This window comes from Anolis carolinensis, chromosome 3 (genome assembly GCF_035594765.1).
Source record: "Anolis carolinensis isolate JA03-04 chromosome 3, rAnoCar3.1.pri, whole genome shotgun sequence".
In the NCBI taxonomy this organism is placed as follows: domain Eukaryota; kingdom Metazoa; phylum Chordata; class Lepidosauria; order Squamata; family Dactyloidae; genus Anolis; species Anolis carolinensis.
Genome location: NC_085843.1, coordinates 90,233,548 through 90,252,943, shown reverse-complemented (window position 1 = coordinate 90,252,943; position 19,396 = coordinate 90,233,548). Strand labels below are relative to the sequence as shown.

At 41.1% G+C, this 19,396-nt stretch overlaps 1 protein-coding gene and 1 pseudogene across 15 annotated transcripts in view; both read right to left on the bottom strand.

Moving 5' to 3' along the window:
* dmd (dystrophin) overlaps positions 1 to 19,396 on the bottom strand; it is a 1,684,732-nt gene that overhangs the window by 266,311 nt on the left and 1,399,025 nt on the right. The gene's annotated exons all lie outside the window — the stretch shown is intronic.
* LOC134298123 (U2 spliceosomal RNA) lies at positions 3,882 to 4,051 on the bottom strand (annotated as a pseudogene).

The following is a 19,396-nucleotide window of genomic DNA, read 5'->3' as shown; positions in this document are numbered from 1 at the left end:
TTTTTTTCACTTGTACTTTGCTGCTAGAATTAAGATTGAAATCTGATTATTAGTTTTGTGTAACTGAATTGAAGGCATTTGCCTGTCAGCCACTACCTCCAAATTAAAGGCATTGTATGTACTATAGAGATGAAATTTTTGTATGGAGTATTTTCTAGAACAATAAAAGTATAATTAAACAAGTCCATGCTATTCATTCACAAACACTGACTCTAGGTATGAATTAAGATTGCCAGGTTAGCAGGAACCCATTCCTTGTGATTTTGGGGTTCAAACTAGGTTCTTGTGATGTCACTAAAATAGGACAGACAAGCCCTTTGAGATGGAGGTGGGGACTCCTAGGTCTGCTGACAGTGGATATAGGCATGAAAAGTAAGGTTTCCAGGTACCCTATTGTTGCCCAAATCCCTGCAGGAAGTGAATAAGATACCTGGATAAGAAAACTTATTTCCATACTAAACAACACAAGTTGTGTCGTATTGTTATTGAACCACGGCTAGCCCCCCCCCCCCCCAAGATTTATAGTTCACCAAGGGCTCATTAATAAATACATTATTTTTTTCCTTTTTTAAATAAAAAAGCCTTTTCCAGACATCTGGAGTTGTGCAAGTTTAAGGCTTCAGAAGATCGAGAACACACACAGCATCATCTGTACCCCCATGAAATATATAGTATCTATTCCTTTAATAAACTATATCAATTTTATTGTTTTTGTGTAATTAGTATCTTTTAAATGTGTGCTGTACCTGCTTCTTATATAAAATGTATCTAAACTGTTTTATAGAAATGTATCCAAATGTCGCTAATAACAGCCACCCCTCTGTGACCCTGTTAAAATAATCCCTTGAAAATAGGAAGGTTGGGCAAATGCCTCTGGCTATTTCCCCAAGACAGATAATCATCAGATTCATTGTTTATATGTACAGATAGGTGATTTCCCTTGCCAGCTAGATAAGCAAAACATTTGTATAATCCACCTGAGGCTGAGAGCCTAATCCTCCCTTGCGGAAATAGGGGCTTAATTTCTGTATATTCATTAACTCTTTTGTTGACAGCCAAGCCCGGTTGCCCAGTATGAGCACCTTTGTCCTCTAAGCCTCACACCTTTGTTTCTGGAGCTTCATTTCTTTGTTTAGTACAGAACTGGACAGTTGAGCTAATCTGAAACTCATAAACATATTAATGGCATTGTTTACCCCTGGATTGTGCTCTCCTAGGGAGGCATCTTGGCAGCCCTGACCAATCCTCAGGCTCTATTCTCCATACCAAGAAAATCCCTGCCTGGAAGCCTTATGGAAGCAAAGCTTTCAACCAATCCTAGAGCAGATCCTAGTCAGCCTCTTTTTGGGTCAATCAGGAGAAGGAGCGGGAGATTTGAATGGCTGTCAAAATTGTATAAGATGTCTTGAATTTTTCTATATGTTTATGCTTGAACATTTTGAAGCATAATGTTTGTATCTGCATTCTTTTTGGCCAAATTGTAATAAACTCTGTGGCTTGTCTTCAACCTGGTGCATTGGTTTCTCTGTCTTGGCCTTTTTGGTTTAGCATACACTCACTGGGCATGGATTCTCTTATCTATGGTTCCAGCTAAATCACTTCAGTGTGAATGCAGACATTGCTTAACTGCCTTATTCCTGCTCCCCTCCTCCCTTCACTTGATATCTCTTTCCCCTTAGCAATAAGACTAGGAGGTGAGGCTGATATCTCTATGTCCTAAACATCCAGGGGTTATGTGGGGTGAGACAAAGCTGGGGTGGAGGTGGTGGTGGTGAGGAAAGGAACCCCAGGAAGCAGAACATGATGTGGTCTGTTATATGGAAGAGATGCAGTACCAGGAGTAAATTGAGGAACTAGAAAGAGAGAAAATAAAGGAAAGAGGTATGAGGAAGATGAAAGAAGAGGGAAGGGGGAAACAAAAGATGAACAAAGGAAAAAAGGAGAAATTATGTGCAAAGGAAATGGAATTTGGAGGGAAGTATGAAAATTGAAAAGAAGAAACAAAACTAGAGTTTTCTCATTTTCAGCTGCTGCAAGGACAAAGAAAAGTGGTTAGTGATCCCATTTTGGGTATTTTGTGGATTTCTGAATCTGAATGGATTTCTGAATCTTAGCAAAAGCAAAAGTTTCCCACTCTCCCCTCTTTGCCGAGGGGAAGGAAATGACTTTTTGTGGAATGTTTTTGAGTAGAGTTCTTTTCCTTTAAAACTTCAGCATAAAAAGTTAGCTGGAAGTATAAATGTAAAGCTTCATTTTAGACTTATATTTAAACCTTGAAACCGGCTTGGCTTGTTTGTTAAATCCAGGGATTCAGCATGTTACTTGCTGAAGGCAAAATGTCTTATTCTGGCTCTGCCTTGGAGAGAAACACTTTTGCTCTAAAATGTTTAAGTTTCAAAGAAAAGGAGGCTGGGATTTACATTTTGGCACTTTCTGTGATTAGAAACAAGTGACATGCATGTTAATGGTGATTGTACAAGGAAGCTTGATTTGAGTTTATTTATGATGCTTACAAAAGATAATACTAGCTACATTAGCATACTATTTTTTTCCTGTGAACTTTAACGTTTATGGCTCTTCCCCTTTCTCACTTTATTGTCACAACAAAAGCAACTCTGTGAGAAGTGGTTCAGGCTGGTAGATGGAGACTGGCTCAAGTTCACCCACCAAATTTTACAATTTAAGAACACAACCTTATTTCCCACACTCCACTCTAACACTTACTACTACACCAAACTGGTGAAGAATCACAATGTTCAGATGGGAACCTTCAAGTCTTCTGTTATGCTTTTAAATGGGTTTGGCAGCTTCTCAAGGCAAGGTTTCTATAAAATGGTTTGCCTGTTTCCAATTGCATAGGAGTGAGCCTAAATTCTCTTAGTAGGGCCATTTGGCTGTTAACATAAAATGCATAGTGAGGCTGCTCCTGGCTTTGGTTTATGTTGGGTGACTGATAAAAGGATAGGGGGTACAGGTTAAGAGCATAAGAGTCAACCTTAATACTATTTTACATTTTTCTGTTTAAATTCAAAACAGAATATGTGACCGCATGTAGCTAATGCTGAACCAGATTTATTTTTACATAAGCATATAATTCTCCAATTTTAAATATGTTGGATTTACAGATGTTTTACAAGGAACTAAACAGTAGAACTATAAATGTCAGAGACTTTAAAGAATCTATTTGAAGTATTCATACAGATTAATACAGAGCAAAAAAACGTGGATGTTCCACTGTGCTTTTGATTAGAGGGCTCCCCAGAAAACCTTGGCCCCAGTTATGACCTAAAATTTTGTCCTTGCATTCTGCTACTGTTTCCCACCCAGAGTTATAATGCTCTACCTTGTACTGCCCTCTATTCTTATTTTTTCCTATTTGAAATCTGCACTTTATCCATCAGCCCTTTCCTCACAACTGGTTTGCACTAGTCTGCCCACCCGAGCCTAGAAACTGTTTACTATTTCCGGTCACTGATTGTTGTTTGATTACTGTTTTATACTGTGTCATGTTGTTGCTGTTTTTATATTGTTTTATGATGTTGCTTATGAATTTTAATGTGTTACATTTTAACTTTGTTGTTTGGGCTTCTCCCCATGTAAGCCGCCCCTAGTCCCTTCAGGAAGATGGAGGTGGGATACAAAAATAAAGTTGTTGTTGTTGTTGTTGTTGTTGTTGTTATTATTATTATTATTATTATTATTATTATTATTATTATTATTATTATTATTATTATTATTATATCAGGAATATAACTTTCCTTATCAATAATCCCCAGCCTATTATGATTTCTAGCATAGGCTTGTCCTAATTTACATATACTATATTGGAATAAACATATTTTTTATTTTAACAATATTTGAAACTTTGTATTCAATTTATCTTAATTGCTACATCTCCAACTCAAAACTGAGCTGCATATAGTTTGAATGATATTTCTTTAGCTCATTAGTAAATACATCAATCCTTTTCTAGTAACTCAAGAACTGGACTAGAGGAAGTTGAACAAAACAGATACTACACTTGATCTTAGCCAGAAGGCCGAGAAGCAATGATTGAACAAAACATTGACACATCTTTCCATTTCCAAACTTAATTATTTGTAACTAAGCAAGTTTCTGTTGCTTTCTTTAATGGAAGAGCCATGAGAGAAATTTCTAGCTAGTCAGTAGATACAATGTATAAGAAAGTAGTACATTTGTTTTCTTTTACAGGTGTCCTGAATTAATCAAAGGCAAATGCAGAACATGGGCATGGCATTTCTTGGCTATAGAAGGCAAAATGGGATGAGACCAATTGTAGTGATTGTGTCCTCTTTCTCAGCCTTAGTAGAGAGGTAGGTTTGAGCCTTTCCTGTTCATGATATAAATTTTAGTGTGAATGAGATGGTTCTTAAATGTGAGATTCTGTACAGGCTTGGGTCATGTACAATTTGAATTGTTACTGCATGCCTTCAAGTCATTTGTGATTTATGGGGATATAATAATATCAAATAATAGCCTATCATAGGGTTTGCTGGCAACACCAGTTCACAGGAGGTTTATCCTTGCCTTCCTCTGAGGTTGAAAGAGTGTGACTTGCCCAAGGTCATTCAGTAGGTGTCTGGATATTCAGATCCTGGTTTCCAGAATCATAGTTTAACATCTCAAACACTACACCTATGCTGACTCCCATACATTTTGAATGAAACAGATTATATGAGCTAGGTCTTTGTGAAAGTACTTCACATTAGATAAGTATAATTTGTGGAACAAGACTGGTTTCATAACTTTCCTAACATAGGAATAGTACACAAACCTATAGCAAAACATCAAAACAAAAAAATCACAATATTAGGAGAAATCACATTGTTTGCTTCTCTTTTTTCTTAGCTACTTGTCAGCAAGCACCTATTTTCAAAACTATATTTTCCTGAAACAAGTATTTACTCGAGTCTAATGTACTATCAAATCTTATGTACACCTCAATTTTCAAAACCCTAAAACCAATAAAAAGAAGATTTGCTTCCAAATGTAATATGCAGCGGCAATTTTTTTTTTTGCAGTCTTTGTAATTTAGAACACCAAAGCTTCCAGCAATGGAAAATAAAACTTTGGGAGGCATCTATGCTGTAGAATGAAACCACTTTAACTGCCTTGCTTCAATGCTATGGAATCATGGGGGCTGTATTTTTACAAGGTCTTGAGCCTTCTCTATCAAAGAATGCTGATGCCTCACTAAAATACAAATCCCAGGATTGCATAGTATTGAGTCATGGCAATTAAATTAGAGATGATGTCCCTCAAAGATGAGCTTCAGGTCCTTCTGAAGCAGCTTCCCCTTTTGCTTTGGCTCAACACTAGAATCATAGAATCATAGAATAGTAGAGTTGGAAGAGACCTCAAGGGCCATCTAGTCCAACCCCCCGCTAAGAAGCAGGAAATCGCATTCAAAGCACCCCCGACAGATGGCCATCCAGCCTCTGCTTAAAAGCCTCCAAAGAAGGAGCCTCCACCACGGCCCGGGGGAGAGAGTTCCACTGCCGAACAGCCCTCACAGTGAGGAAGTTCTTCCTGATGTTCAGGTGGAATCTCCTTTCCTGTAGTTTGAAGCCATTGTTCCGTGTCCTAGTCTGCAGGGCAGCAGAAAATAAGCTTGCTCCCTCCTCCCTATGACTTCCCCTCACATATTTGTACATGGCTATCATGTCTCCTCTCAGCCTTCTCTTCTGCAGGCTAAACATGCCCAGCTCTTTAAGCCTCTCCTCATAGGGCTTGTTCTCCAGACCCTTAATCATTTTAGTTGCCCTCCTCTGGACGCTTTCCAGCTTGTCAGCATCTCCCTTCATCTGCGGTGCCCAAAACTGGACACAGTATTCCAGGTGTGGTCTGACCAAGGCAGAATAGAGGGGGAGCATGACTTCCCTGGATCTAGACGTTATTCCCCTATTGATGCAGGCCAAAATCCCATTGGCCTTTTTAGCCGCCGCATCACATTGTAGGCTCATGTTCAACTTGTTGTCCACAAGGACTCCAAGATCCTTTTCGCACACACTGCTGTCAAGCCAGGCGTCCCCCATTCTGTATCTTTGATTTCCATTTTTTCTGCCGAAGTGAAGTATCTTGCATTTGTCCCTGTTGAACTTCATTTTGTTAGTTTCGGCCCATCTCTCTAGTCTGTCAAGATCGTTTTGAATTCTGCTCCTGTCTTCTGGAGTGTTAGCTATCCCTCCGAGTTTGGTGTCATCTGCAAACTTGATGATCGTGCCTTCTAACCCTTCGTCTAAGTCGTTAATAAAGATGTTGAACAGAACCGGGCCCAGGACGGAGCCCTGCGGCACTTCACTTGTCACTTCTTTCCATGATGAAGACGACGCATTGGTGAGCACCCTTTGGGTTCGTTCGCTTAGCCAATTACAGATCCACCTAACCGTAGTTTTGTCTAGCCCACATTTTACTAGTTTGTTTGCCAGAAGGTCGTGGGGGACTTTGTCGAAGACCTTACTGAAATCTAGATATGCTACATCCACGGCATTCCCTGTATCGACCCAACTCGTAACTCTATCGAAAAAAGAGATCAGATTAGTCTGGCATGACTTGTTTTTGGTAAATCCGTGTTGACTATTAGCAATGACCGCATTTGTTTGCAGACCACTTCCTTAATGATCTTTTCCAGAATCTTGCCTGGTATTGATGTGAGGCTGACCGGACGGTAATTGTTTGGGTCGTTCTTTTTTCCCTTCTTGAAGATAGGGACCACATTCGCCCTCCTCCAATCTGCTGGGACTTCTCCTGTTCTCCAAGAACTCTCGAAGATGATTGCCAGTGGTTCTGAAATAACTTCCGCTAGTTCCTTCAATACTCTTGGATGTAGCTGATCTGGCCCTGGGGACGTGAATTCGTTTAGAGTGGCCAGGTGTTCCTGGACAACTTGTTTCCCTATTTGGGGTTGGATTTCCCCCAATCCTTCGTCCATTCCATGTTGCTGAGGTTGAAGATGGCTTTCTTTTTGTGAGAAGACCGAGGCAAAGAAGGCATTAAGCAGTTCTGCCTTTTCCCTATCCCCTGTCACCATCACCCCATCTACTCCTTGCAGTGGCCCTATCGCCTCCTTTTTCTTCCTTTTTCTACCAACATAAGCAAAAAAACCTTTTTTGTTGTTTTTTATGTCCCTGGCAAGCCTGAGCTCATTTTGCGCTTTAGCCTTGCGAACCTTTTCCCTACAGGAGTTGGTTATACGTTTGAATTCTTCTTTGGTGATTTCTCCCCTTTTCCACTTCTTGTGCATGTCACTTTTGAGCTTTAGCTCAGTTAGAAGTTCTTTGGACATCCATTCTGGCTTCTTTGCACTTGTCTTATTTTTCTTCTTTGTTGGCACTGTTTGCATTTGCGCCTTGAGTATTTCACTTTTGAAAAACTCCCATCCATCCTTAACTCCCTTGTTTTTTAATATCGGCGTCCATGGAATGCCGCTCAGTAATTCCTTCATTTTTTGGAAGTCAGCTCTCTTAAAGTCCAGAATGCGTGTTTGACTTGTCTTAGTTTCAGCATTCCTTTGTATTGCAAACTGCAGGAGCACATGGTCACTTGCCCCTAAGGATCCAACCACTTCAACTGTATTGATCAGGTCTTCCACATTTGTTAAGATTAGATCAAGAGTTGCTGATCCCCTTGTTGCCTCTTCTACCTTCTGGACCATAAAATTATCTGCAAGGCAAGTGAGGAATTTGTTGGACTTTGTACTCTTGGCTGAGTTTGTTTTCCAGCAGATATCGGGATAATTGAAATCGCCCATGACTACTATATCTCTTCTTTGTGCCTGTTTGGTCAGCTGTTGACAGAAGGCTTCATCAAGTCCTTCATCCTGACTCGGAGGTCTGTAGTAGACACCCACGACAAGATCTTTTTGAGTCCCAGTTCCCTTGATTCTTATCCAGATGCTTTCAAGCTGGTTTCCCGGATTACAGTCTTGCATTTCTTCTGCAACGTAACTGTTTTTGACATATAAAGCTACTCCCCCTCCTCTCCCCTTTGTTCTATTTCTGTGAAAGAGGTTATAGCCCTCAATGGTTAAATTCCAGTGATGGGAGTCATCCCACCAGGTTTCAGTGATGCCTATGACATCGTATGTGTGGTGCTGTGCTAGGAGTTGGAGTTCGTCTTGCTTATTTCCCATGCTCTGAGCATTAGTGTAAAGACATGTAAGCCCCTGTGACCTCCCCTCGAACTGTTTATTTGGGATTATTGTGCTCTCTGTACTTGGTCCTTGCTGTGTTTGTGCAGCCCTCCGTTCAGCCTTACGGCGGTTCCCTGTGGTCGTGGGTAATATAGTGTTCGCCAGGCTGTTGTTCCCCTCCCCCAGTGGATTTAGTTTAAAGTGCGCCTGATGAGGTTTGTGAGTCTGTGTGCAAAAAGATGTTTTCCTACTTGTGTGAGATGCACCCCATCGCTTGCCAGTAGTCCATCCTCTTGGAAGAGTAGACCATGGTCAAGGAAGCCAAAATGCTCCTCTTGACACCATTTTCTGAGCCAGTTATTGACCTGTACTATTTTTCCGGCCCTTGTAGAGCCGTGTCCTACAACGGGGAGGAGGGATGAAAAGATCACATGTACATTATACAGTTTTAGCTTTGTTCCCAGAGCTCGAAAATCATTTGTGATCTTTTGAAAAGTATGCCTAGCGGTGTCATTGGTACCTACATGAATCAACATAAGGTGGGGAGGGTGATGGGGCTTTAGGAGCCTGCTGAGCCTCTGAGTGATATGGTGTATTTTTGCCCCCGGGAGGCAGCATGTTTCTCGAGCCATCCCATCCGGTCTGGAAATGATGGCTTCCGTTCCTCTAAGGAGGGAGTCACCTACTACCAAGACCTGTTTCCTTTGAGGATTGACAGGGTCCCTTTTGTGCAAGACAGTGTGTATGTCCCCTGAAGAGTGTTCCTGTTGAAGTGAATCATGTAGGTGTAAAGTGTTGTCCTCCTCCTCAACATCCCCAGTGCATTCATCAATGACAATCCATTGAGATACATCCGAGAGCCCATTACTCTCCCAAGGATGTTCCTGTTGCTCCTGGTCTATGATTGGGGATGGAGCATTTGCATGATTACATAAGTGTGACTGTGGTGATGCACTGTCCCTGTCAGGGCTATCCCCTGCGCATTGATCCAGGATGGTCCACTGAGTGGTATCTAAGAAACTGTGGTCCTCCACAAGATGTGTTTCCTGATTGTATGTTAATGATGTAAGAATTTCAAATCTGTTGTGTAAATGCAGCTGAGCAGAGGAGTTCTGTGGAGGCTGCCTGGTCCTGCGTCTCCTTCTATGGGTGACCTCCTTCCAAGCCTGAGGGTTGTCTACCTTTGAGTTGATCTCCCCATAAGGTTCCTGATCATGGTCTTGGTGGTGTTGGTGTGATGCAGGCTGCTGATCTACAGCAGCGTGTTGTGCAGTGTCCAAGAAGAGCTCGAGTGCCTGAATGTCCTTAAGGGTCTTAATACGGTGCTCGAGCTGTTGGATCCTCTGCTCCATCAGAGTCATCTGTTTGCATTTGGAGCAGATGTAGTTGTCTAGTTTTTGTGTGAAAAAGCGGAACATGCCACAGCTGGTGCATGTGATGGGAATGTTTTGCTTTTGTTGCATCTCTTGGTGAGCGTGGTGGCCAAGTGGGATCTTTGTACAGTTAAGTAATATGCACGCACTTTATGTGCAGACTGCAACAAACCACGTCTTTGTGTATTTGTTTATGTTGCTTTGTTTCCTGTATGTACTGCAAAGGATAGTTAGTAAAGGTGCCTTTTATCAATGCCTGCTGTCAATCAACTTAAGTACCTGGCTCTCTTTCAACACAACAGTCACACAACAGTTAGACTTTGACCACAGGAGCCAAGCCCAAACTCAGTTTAAAATCTTAGCCAAATCTTAGCCAAATCCTACCTGAAGCCAGGGAGCAAAAATGTCCTCCTGCTTCCTCTGCTTCTGCGAGAACCAACTGCCCTTCTGGGATCAGGCTCTGGCAGAAACTCACACTGGCAAATAAAGCTTTCCCAGAACTCAATTAACAGGGGACAATGCCTGCTGTCAATCAACTTAAGTACCTGGCTCTCTTTCAACACAACAGTCACACAACAGTTAGACTTTGACCACAGGAGCCAAGCCCAAACTCAGTTTAAAATCTTAGCCAAATCTTAGCCAAATCCTACCTGAAGCCAGGGAGCAAAAATGTCCTCCTGCTTCCTCTGCTTCTGCGAGAACCAACTGCCCTTCTGGGATCAGGCTCTGGCAGAAACTCACACTGGCAAATAAAGCTTTCCCAGAAACTCAATTAACAGGGGACAATGCCTGCTGTCAATCAACTTAAGTACCTGGCTCTCTTTCAACACAACAGTCACACAACAGTTAGACTTTGACCACAGGAGCCAAGCCCAAACTCAGTTTAAAATCTTAGCCAAATCTTAGCCAAATCCTACCTGAAGCCAGGGAGCAAAAATGTCCTCCTAAGATTACTATATTATGTGAATCTAATGCATACCTTAATTTTGATGAGGTAACCTAGCCTAAAAAAGGTGAGTATTAAATTCCAGTAAATAGGATATATAGCTTCATTAATCCTCATAAAAAAGGTAAAGGTTTCCCCTGACGTTAAGTCCAGTTATGTCTGACTTTGGGGGTTGGTGCTCATCTCCATTTCTAAGCCGAAGAGCCGGCATTGTTTGTAGACACCTCCAAGGTCATGTGGCCGGCATGACTGCATGGAGCACCATTACCTTCCCGCCAGAGTGGTACCTATTGATCTACTCACATTGGCATGTTTTAGAACTGCTAGGTTGGCAGAAGCTGGAGCTAATAGTGGGCGCTCACTCCGCTCCTGGGATTTGAACCTGTGACCTTTCGGTCTGCAAGTTCAGCAGCTCAGTGCTTTAACACACTTCGCCACCAGGGCTCCTCATAACTAATAACATATTGGAGTATTCTCTAACTCAAATGAGAATTTTATAGTAAAGTATAAAAATGTCCCAAGTCTAAAGCAACACTTCTGTGTGCAGAACAAAGGACCTTATCACATTAGATAAATTCCCCATCCTACACCACTTCCTCAACACAGCCGGCATGGGTCCCACTGGGTCTCATCTCACGATACACATCTACTTCCGGTGGGGCTCCATGCCAGCTGCGTCAAGGAAATGTAGGTAGGAGAGGGAAACCTGAACATGGAAGATTACCCATTTTCAGGTAGAGAATCATAGGGACAATGCAGAATCATGCCAGAAAGCTACACTTTTTGGCGTATGATGGGCAAGTGAGTGATGCAGACAGATTCGCTCCGCTGAATCATTATTTGTCCCACTGCCCTATGGGCCCCCTGTGTCCCCCACATCAAGGACCTCAGTTGATGTCCTAAGCCTGTTTGCCTAAGCCCAAAACCAGAAAACACAAGGAGAAAATAAAATAATATCAGATATAATCAAATGTACACTATAATCAAATGTACACTTTCAGTTACCTATATCCCTGAATGTATGACATTGTGATCCAAATGGGCCCAACCTACACCCAGAAAATATCACATCAGGTTTTGACCCAATATATTATACAAGTTGTGACAAAAAGTACCCAAATGCCAGAAATCAATAGATTTGTTGATATTTATTTCGTCTTGGGCCCTTTTTTGCACATAGGGGAAAAATATCCCATATGGCCTTGTCCACACTGGCAAACCCCCCAGATACATCCTAAATGCAAGCCTGGCTGTCTGTATGATGCACAGCTACTTCTGGTGAGTAGCCAAGGTTTATTTACTTTAAACAAACTTTGCCCACCTTTTAGGCTTTGGGCAAAGTCAAAGGATGTGTCACAGTTTGCTGGAAATGCCAGAGTATGCCACAGCTTTGAGACAGTCTAGAAAGCTATATTGGGTCCTTGTGCTCATCTGCACACAGAATGAAAATGATTTATGGCTGTGTCACTGCCACCTCCCTAGCCAGCCATGAAGCTGTGTGTGAGCTCTTGGCCATTCTGGATGCCTCTACTGACACTAGTATGGGCTGCCTGCACAGCTATCAGAAAGAAGGGGCACCCATTTTTCTTCCTAGTCATGTGGACACCATGTTCTGACATTGACAGAAGCACCCACTTGACAAGGCAATTTTTCCTCCTCCCTGGTTATGATGGTGCCTCTACTGATTTCAGAATAGGAAATCCATGTCACCATGAAGAAAAAGGCAAGATCGCCTACTCCTTTGTGGTGGTTGCATGGGCATCCATTATCATGTCAATATAAGTGTCCATAATGGCCAGGAGCTCACATGGACCTACATGGGTGGCTAGCAGCAACAGCAATGATATAGCCACAATCCATGTCCTTTCCCTGCACTGATGAGTGCTTTGGTGTACCTATGAAGCAATAGGAAACTTCACAGTTTCCAGCAAACTATGGCATATCTCCTGATTTTGTCCAAAACAGGACAAATCAGTTTAAAACACACTCTCTCTCTCTCTCTCTCTCTCTCTCTCTCTCTCTCTCTCTCTCTCTCTATATATATATATATATATATATATATATACATACAGAATACTCACTGGGAGTAGTTTTTTTCTCATAGAAGCAGACAGACTTCCATTTAGGGTGAGTCCAACCCCCCCCCCCCCCCGCCCCCAATGTGATCAAACCTGATCTAGTTTACAGGTTAGAATCATAGAATCATAGAAGTCTGTCTGCTTCTATGAGAAAAAAACTACTTCCAGTGAGTATTCTGTATATATATATATATATATATATATATATATATATATATATAGAGAGAGAGAGAGAGAGAGAGAGAGAGAGAGAGTGAGTTTTAAACTGATTTGTCCTGTTTTGGACAAAATCAGGAGATATGCCATAGTTTGCTGGAAACTGTGAAGTATCCTATGGCTTCATAGGTACACGAAAGCACTCATCAGTGCAGGGAAAGGACATGGATTGTGGCTGTATCATTGCTGTTACTTCATAATTTCCAGCAGAGACACAGGAGGAGAGGAGATGTGCTCCTTGGCTGCTTGAACAATGGTCCTGGATTCAGCACAATTGTACTAGGTTTTGGCATATTTACACTGGGCTAAACTGTTAGATGTAGACACATCCCTTGTATAAATGGCTAAAACCTGGGGATATTGTTTACTTCAACTGAAGCAAAGTGTTACAGAATGGTTAGTTTTTTACCGTTTCTGTAAAAAAAAAATGACTACAGAGGACTGAAATATCCCAGTTTAGTGCACACACAAAAATGAAAAATTGAGCTAAGTAAATTTACATCCTCAGACTAATATCAAGACAAGAACATGAAATGTTTCTGTCAAGAAAATGCCACAACATGTACCTCTGGGCAGAAGGAGCCAGCTGGAGGGGAGCAATTGAATCCCCCTGCGAAAGACCAGTTGATTCTGGCTGTGTCCTGTTTTGTCTTTCAAGAACAGCCTTAAGACACTGTGGTAAGTAAATGAAAACTACTTTACTTCAGCAAAACATAAAGTACAGCACACTCAGTGGAATAATGCAAAAGGAAGCAAGGAAGTCTTAGGGCAAATGCAGTTATTCGTCACTGATACAGTTCTAAATCAAATAGCAGTCTTACTTCAGACAAAGAAACAGAAATAAATCCAAATGCAGACTCGGAACAGGCACATGGGGAGCGAAGGCATTAGAGTCAGATTGTTACCAGCAAGAGCTGGCTTCACCTGCTTCTGCTTTATAGCCCTGGGGCCCCTCACAGCTGCTAGGGCAGTTCCTAATTACTCAGCTGCATTTCTGGCAGCTATCCTAACTGAACGATGTCTCTGCTCTGTTTCCTTTCGCCTCTCCTGAAAAGTGGGTACTTGCAAAGTCTCCTCCTCAAATTCCAACTCACCCTCAGATTCATGAACACTTTCCTGCTCCCCTTCCTCTTCTGAAGAAGAGGAATCCCTAACAGGCTGGTATTCCCGCCAGTTGGCAAAAGGGGAGGACATCACAGGGAAATTCGTAATGATTTGGGGAGTTTGGCAGAATTTTTTGGATGACTTTAATGAAGTCTCCTTTTGGCGAAACGAACTTGCCCACCGATGCCGCGGGCTTGGTGGGCTTTGGCATTTACTTCAAAGAATGCTGGTGTGCATCCCTGTGGCCACCATCCTGGGCACAAGCGGGTGTACTGACAGCCAGATCCCCCAGAACCAATGCCCTATTGAGGGAGTTTGTGCTCACTTGCCTGAGGCATAACATCCTATTTTTGGCCCGGCATGTGGCAGGTGATGACAATGGGATAGCAGATGCTCAGTATGGTAGGGCAATGGTGGAATTCAAGCAGTTCAGGACCACATTCAGCATGCTCAAATTTGGCCCATCCCAAATTTGGGATTGAGGGACCAGTGTAACCCTTTATCTCCAGCATGATTTACTGGGGAGGATGGCAAGCCCGTCGGACCCCTGTGGGCTTGCAGTTGGGCTTGGCCGAGTTCTGCACAATGGAATGGTTGGGAAAACACGGCCTGCAGTGGAATACGCTGCTGCCAATGCTGTTTGAGGAATGCAAGGGACCACCCCCCAATATCCTTGCATTGCATTTGGGGGGCAATGATCTAGGACTACTTAAGGGAATATCCACAAGTTCAGTATGACCTCAACTACATTAGCAAGAGATGGCCCAGGGTTCACATCATCTGGTCGGCTCTGTTGCCACGCCGGGTTTGGAGGGTTGATGGCGATCCTAGGGCAATAGAGAGGGCAAGATGAAAAGTAATAGGCAACTAAAAAAGGGTGTGGAGAAATTATCAGGCCAGTACCTCCCTCATCCAGAAATTGTTTTCCATAGGCCAGAGCTTTATAGACCGGACAGGGTGCATCTATCAGTGGAAGGGAATGACATATTCTTGGCGGATCATAAAAGGGGTTTGGAGCTTGCTCTGGAGGTGAGGGGGGAGAAAAGACACAAGGCAAACACCTGAGTCTTTTCGTGGCAGGAAGTGGGGAAGAACTTGGATCGGCGTACACCTCGGCACCCTTCCATTCTGGGGTGAAGGGGGGATTTTGGGTTATCTCTGTAGGCTCTATGGCTTAAGGGGTTCCCCAAAATATCTCCCTTAGGGCTTCCCTTGGGGGGGGTTGCCTCTCTCCTATGGGGCTTTATGGTCCGGGGAGAGGTGCCCAGGGATGGCCTTCCAGTAATGACCAGCTGGGACAGCAAACCATCAATGTGGTGTGCCCCCAGGGTTAGGTGTTTCGCCCAGTGGTTGGCTTGGCAGTGGTCTCAAAAGATACCTGGCCTCACCATTACCCATGTTGCAGTGCTCTCCCCCACAACTAGTCAATTATCCCAATAACCAGTTTATAATTAGGTCAATTAATGGCCCATTTATTTCTCCATATCTTGTGCCTGGTCTCTTTATTTTGCAGTGGGGATTCAATTTGGTTAATGAAATTCAGCAAAGTTCCTTTAGATACTGTGACAATGTGAAAAATCTTCTGGGACACCAAAACATTAAAATAAAAAACAACTTTCCAGGAGACAGTTACACATAAATCTGACCATAGGAAAGCCCATTTGTAAGTTTGCTATGCCATGGGAAAAGAAAGAAGCAAAATCTATCATATAATTTTCATTCTTAACTACTACCTGGCTTAATGTAGTTAACCTATATGGGCCCTTCCACACAGTCACCTAACTCAGAATATCAAGGCAGATAATCAACAATATCTGCTTTGAACTGGAATATCTGAGTTCACACTGCTATATAATCCAGTTCAATGTGGATTTTATACAGCTGTGTGGAAGGAGCCTATCTTTCTCCAGTAAGAACATTATAGTTTCTCTTGAAGTTTAGATCAATTATGAGATACGTTTGATACTATCAAGATAGAGTAAATCTAGTGTTATCGAGTGATTGAACCTCCACAATTTCATTATCAACTCATCCTGTGCTACTCACCAACACTTGAATATTATTATTATTATATGATGCAGTGGCAACTCTTTTTCTTACTATATATTTTTCAAAACATTTTACTATCATTCATAGTTTTGTACAAAGCAGAAACCTATCCAGAACTTTGAATATTCATAAGAAATTTGAAGTTTTAAAAGTGTATTTCAGCAACTGTCTTCATTACTGATTTATCAGATAGCTTATGGTATAATAACACAATGATTGATGTCAAACCATATTTTATCAGAAATGACAAATTAACCAATGTTAGCATAAAGAGTGTATGAAAAATGATATATGCCAGCATGCCTTAATTATTTTCTCACAATATACAAGTATCGGAACAATCCATTAAATCTTCTATATGATACAGAGAATTAAAAAAACCCCCATAATTTCCATGTAAGACTATATTTAGGAAAGGAGTATCATTAGAATGCATGAGCAAATCAGTTTAATTGGTGAATTCATCAACATAAAGAACACTCCTGAGGAGGAAGGAGAGCTGCAATGAAGCTTTCACCACATCTAGATCCTGGTTGGCTCATAAAATCTACATGCAGAAATACATGTCTCTGTTTTTTTCCCCTTCTTAAAAATCCCTTCTACTAAAGCAATGGTAATTAAGGAACTGACCCAGCAGTTTGTCAAGAGAACAAAGAGCTTTATTTCTCCGGATCCAAGGTTGCTTCTGACATCTTGGGAACTCCCCATTTAAAGGACTACTGCCAGAAGGAACACTGCCAATGATATTCTCATAGCTCCATAACAGGGGCAGCAGAGCTTTCCTAAGAAGTAGATTGTCCTGCAAAACATTGTTGTTGTTTTTTTAAAAAAATGCTGAGCTGCAAATTACAAGCTCTTTCTACTGTTGTACTATAGAACTACTTCACTGCACATTGTTTTTCATTCACCTAAGTATCTTTTAAAAGGCATCTCGAGAAACTGATGGCATGCAACCTTATTTAAATTTGATGAGTTGGTGAATTATGATGAATTATTAATAGACTGAATAAGATAAAATCATTTAATTGTCTGACTAGTCATACGTATAAACATACAGTCATTCAGTAAGATTCAGGGCTTGTGAGGATATGTATTACTAAATGGTTATAACATTTTAATCTTGGACTTGAGACCTTAATTTAATCTACCTTTTATGGCATAGAGTGACCATGTAATCTACTTGAAGGAGGATACTGTTACGTAGAGGTCCTCTGTTGGGAGGTGTCCACTTTTTGAAGGGGTGCTTAGTTGAGCAAACTGAGCATGCATAATAAATGCATGATCACTGTCTTTGACACCATGATGAGAAAAGTATAGTGGTTTTTCCTAATTTTTAAAGTTACACTATACATTGACACATGCAAACTTTATGCAAGCATTCATTCTCTTTTGGTGATATGTGTTCCTCTATCGGAAGCATAAACCTATTAACAACAATGTACTATTAATTATTAATTATAACTATGAAGACTTTCAAATTTTGCTGAAGGAAGAAATCAGAGAAGAAATCAGAGAAAACATTTTCCTTTCTCCCTTTGCCTTAAATAATCTAATTATCAGATGCGTAATTGCTTTATTAATGCAATATATAATTGCATATATAAAATATATCTATATTCAAAAATACATAATACCAACTGTCCTGAAATAGCAATCTGAATAAGTACAATTCAAAAGAGATTCTTGTATTCATTTGTCAATATGCTTCGAATAAACCCCAGCACTGCATGTGTCCTGTAACTTTGAATTGAATTGATCATGCAAATGTGTCTCTGTTATGAGTATTTTTCTTTCCAATCTAGTCTGATTCCAACCTGGAGTTCTTGCTATTGTTCTTGTTATGTGCCTTTAGATCATTTGCAACCTATGAGGACCCTAAAGACTTCATCAGATGGCCTTTTTTAAAGCTGGAGACAGTGGGGGAAATCATGGGGCAGCACAGGAAACCATCTTGCTGTGTTCCCTACTGCCAAGGTCCATGATATCCCTTCCCATGACGTTTCTCCACTGTCTCCTGTTTCGTCTTCGGCTCATGTCTTTTTTCTATAATGTGCCTGCACAGAGCCCTATGGAGTTCCATCAGAAATAGCCCTGTGTCATGTGATGGGTGCCGAGGGATTCCATGCTGGCAGCAGAAAAAAAGCGGGAAGAAGACGCTTCTCTCGCTGCGTGTGATGATGTTATAAGGCAAAGCTATTGGCAAGATTTGTTCAAACAAGGTTTGCCTTTGTCTTTTTCTGAAATTCAGAGAATATGACTTGCCCAGGGTCACTCAATGGGTTTCCCATGGCTGAGCAGGCATATGAACCCATGCCTCCAGAGTTATTGTCCAATGTTTTCCTTTGCACTTCATATTGGCAATCCCTGTCGTCTGCAAAATGTAATATCAAAATAAATGTGAGTCTTCAATTTGCTATTTTAGTTATATATATTTAATTCATATCATTTATTCCTTTTTGGTAATTTTTCTCTTATTGGGTTTATTTCAATTGAAGCTCCAAGGACAGAGACACAGATACAAAATATAATTAACTATAAAACAATAATAGGCCAAATAATAGATTACAATAACATTACCAGAATGCTTACTACTTAGTATTCCTTTCAAATGATATTCTCAAAAGCTATGCAGCATAATAAAAAACACTAATCAAAAAACAAGCATAGCACAGTACTGGCAAGCAGGAAGCAAAATAAGCTTATTATTTTGGAGTTGCTTAATCTGATATTCCATTGTTCTTCCATTTAGCAAACTCTATAAGCGAAAAAAGCTTCTTTTGTTTTATAAGGAGAAAGCAATATTGTAAGGCACTAATGTCATATGACTAAAAGCATTCTTTTCTATTTCAGAGTATATTGATAGTTTTTTGTGATATAGTGTTAATGCTTTTCCAACATTCCAACCAACACAATATATTCACTCAAAATATGCTGAGAATTAGTAGAGGGCATATTTTGTATCTGTGTATGTTATGATGTGCCTTCAAATTGTTTCCAACTTATGCCAACACTAAGGGGAACCTATTATAAGACTTGTTCAGAAGAGCTTTGCCTTTGACTACTTCCAAGGCTAAGAGAGTGTGACTTGCTCAAGGTCTTCCAGTGCATTACTATGGATGAGCAGGGATTTGAATCCTGGTATCTTAGGCTGCTTCTGCACAACCACACAATCCAGATCAGAATGTGGATTTAAAAAATCCAGCTGTATTCCAGAGAGTCTCCACACATATCCTGGGAACTGTGAAAAAGCTCCTGCAGCAACCACCAAGCTCCCCTCATGTTGAATAGATCCAACAGAACAACTTTTTTCTGCGCTGAACTTCAGCATCCCATCAGATGAGAATCAACAACAGAGCTCATCTTCAAACTCAAACAAAAAAAAAATGGAAAAGTGATTTCTTCTTGAAGAGGGAGGGAAAAGATGTTTGTTTGCCTTCTTGAGAGGACCATATCCGATTTCTTTATCCAAATTTTCCAG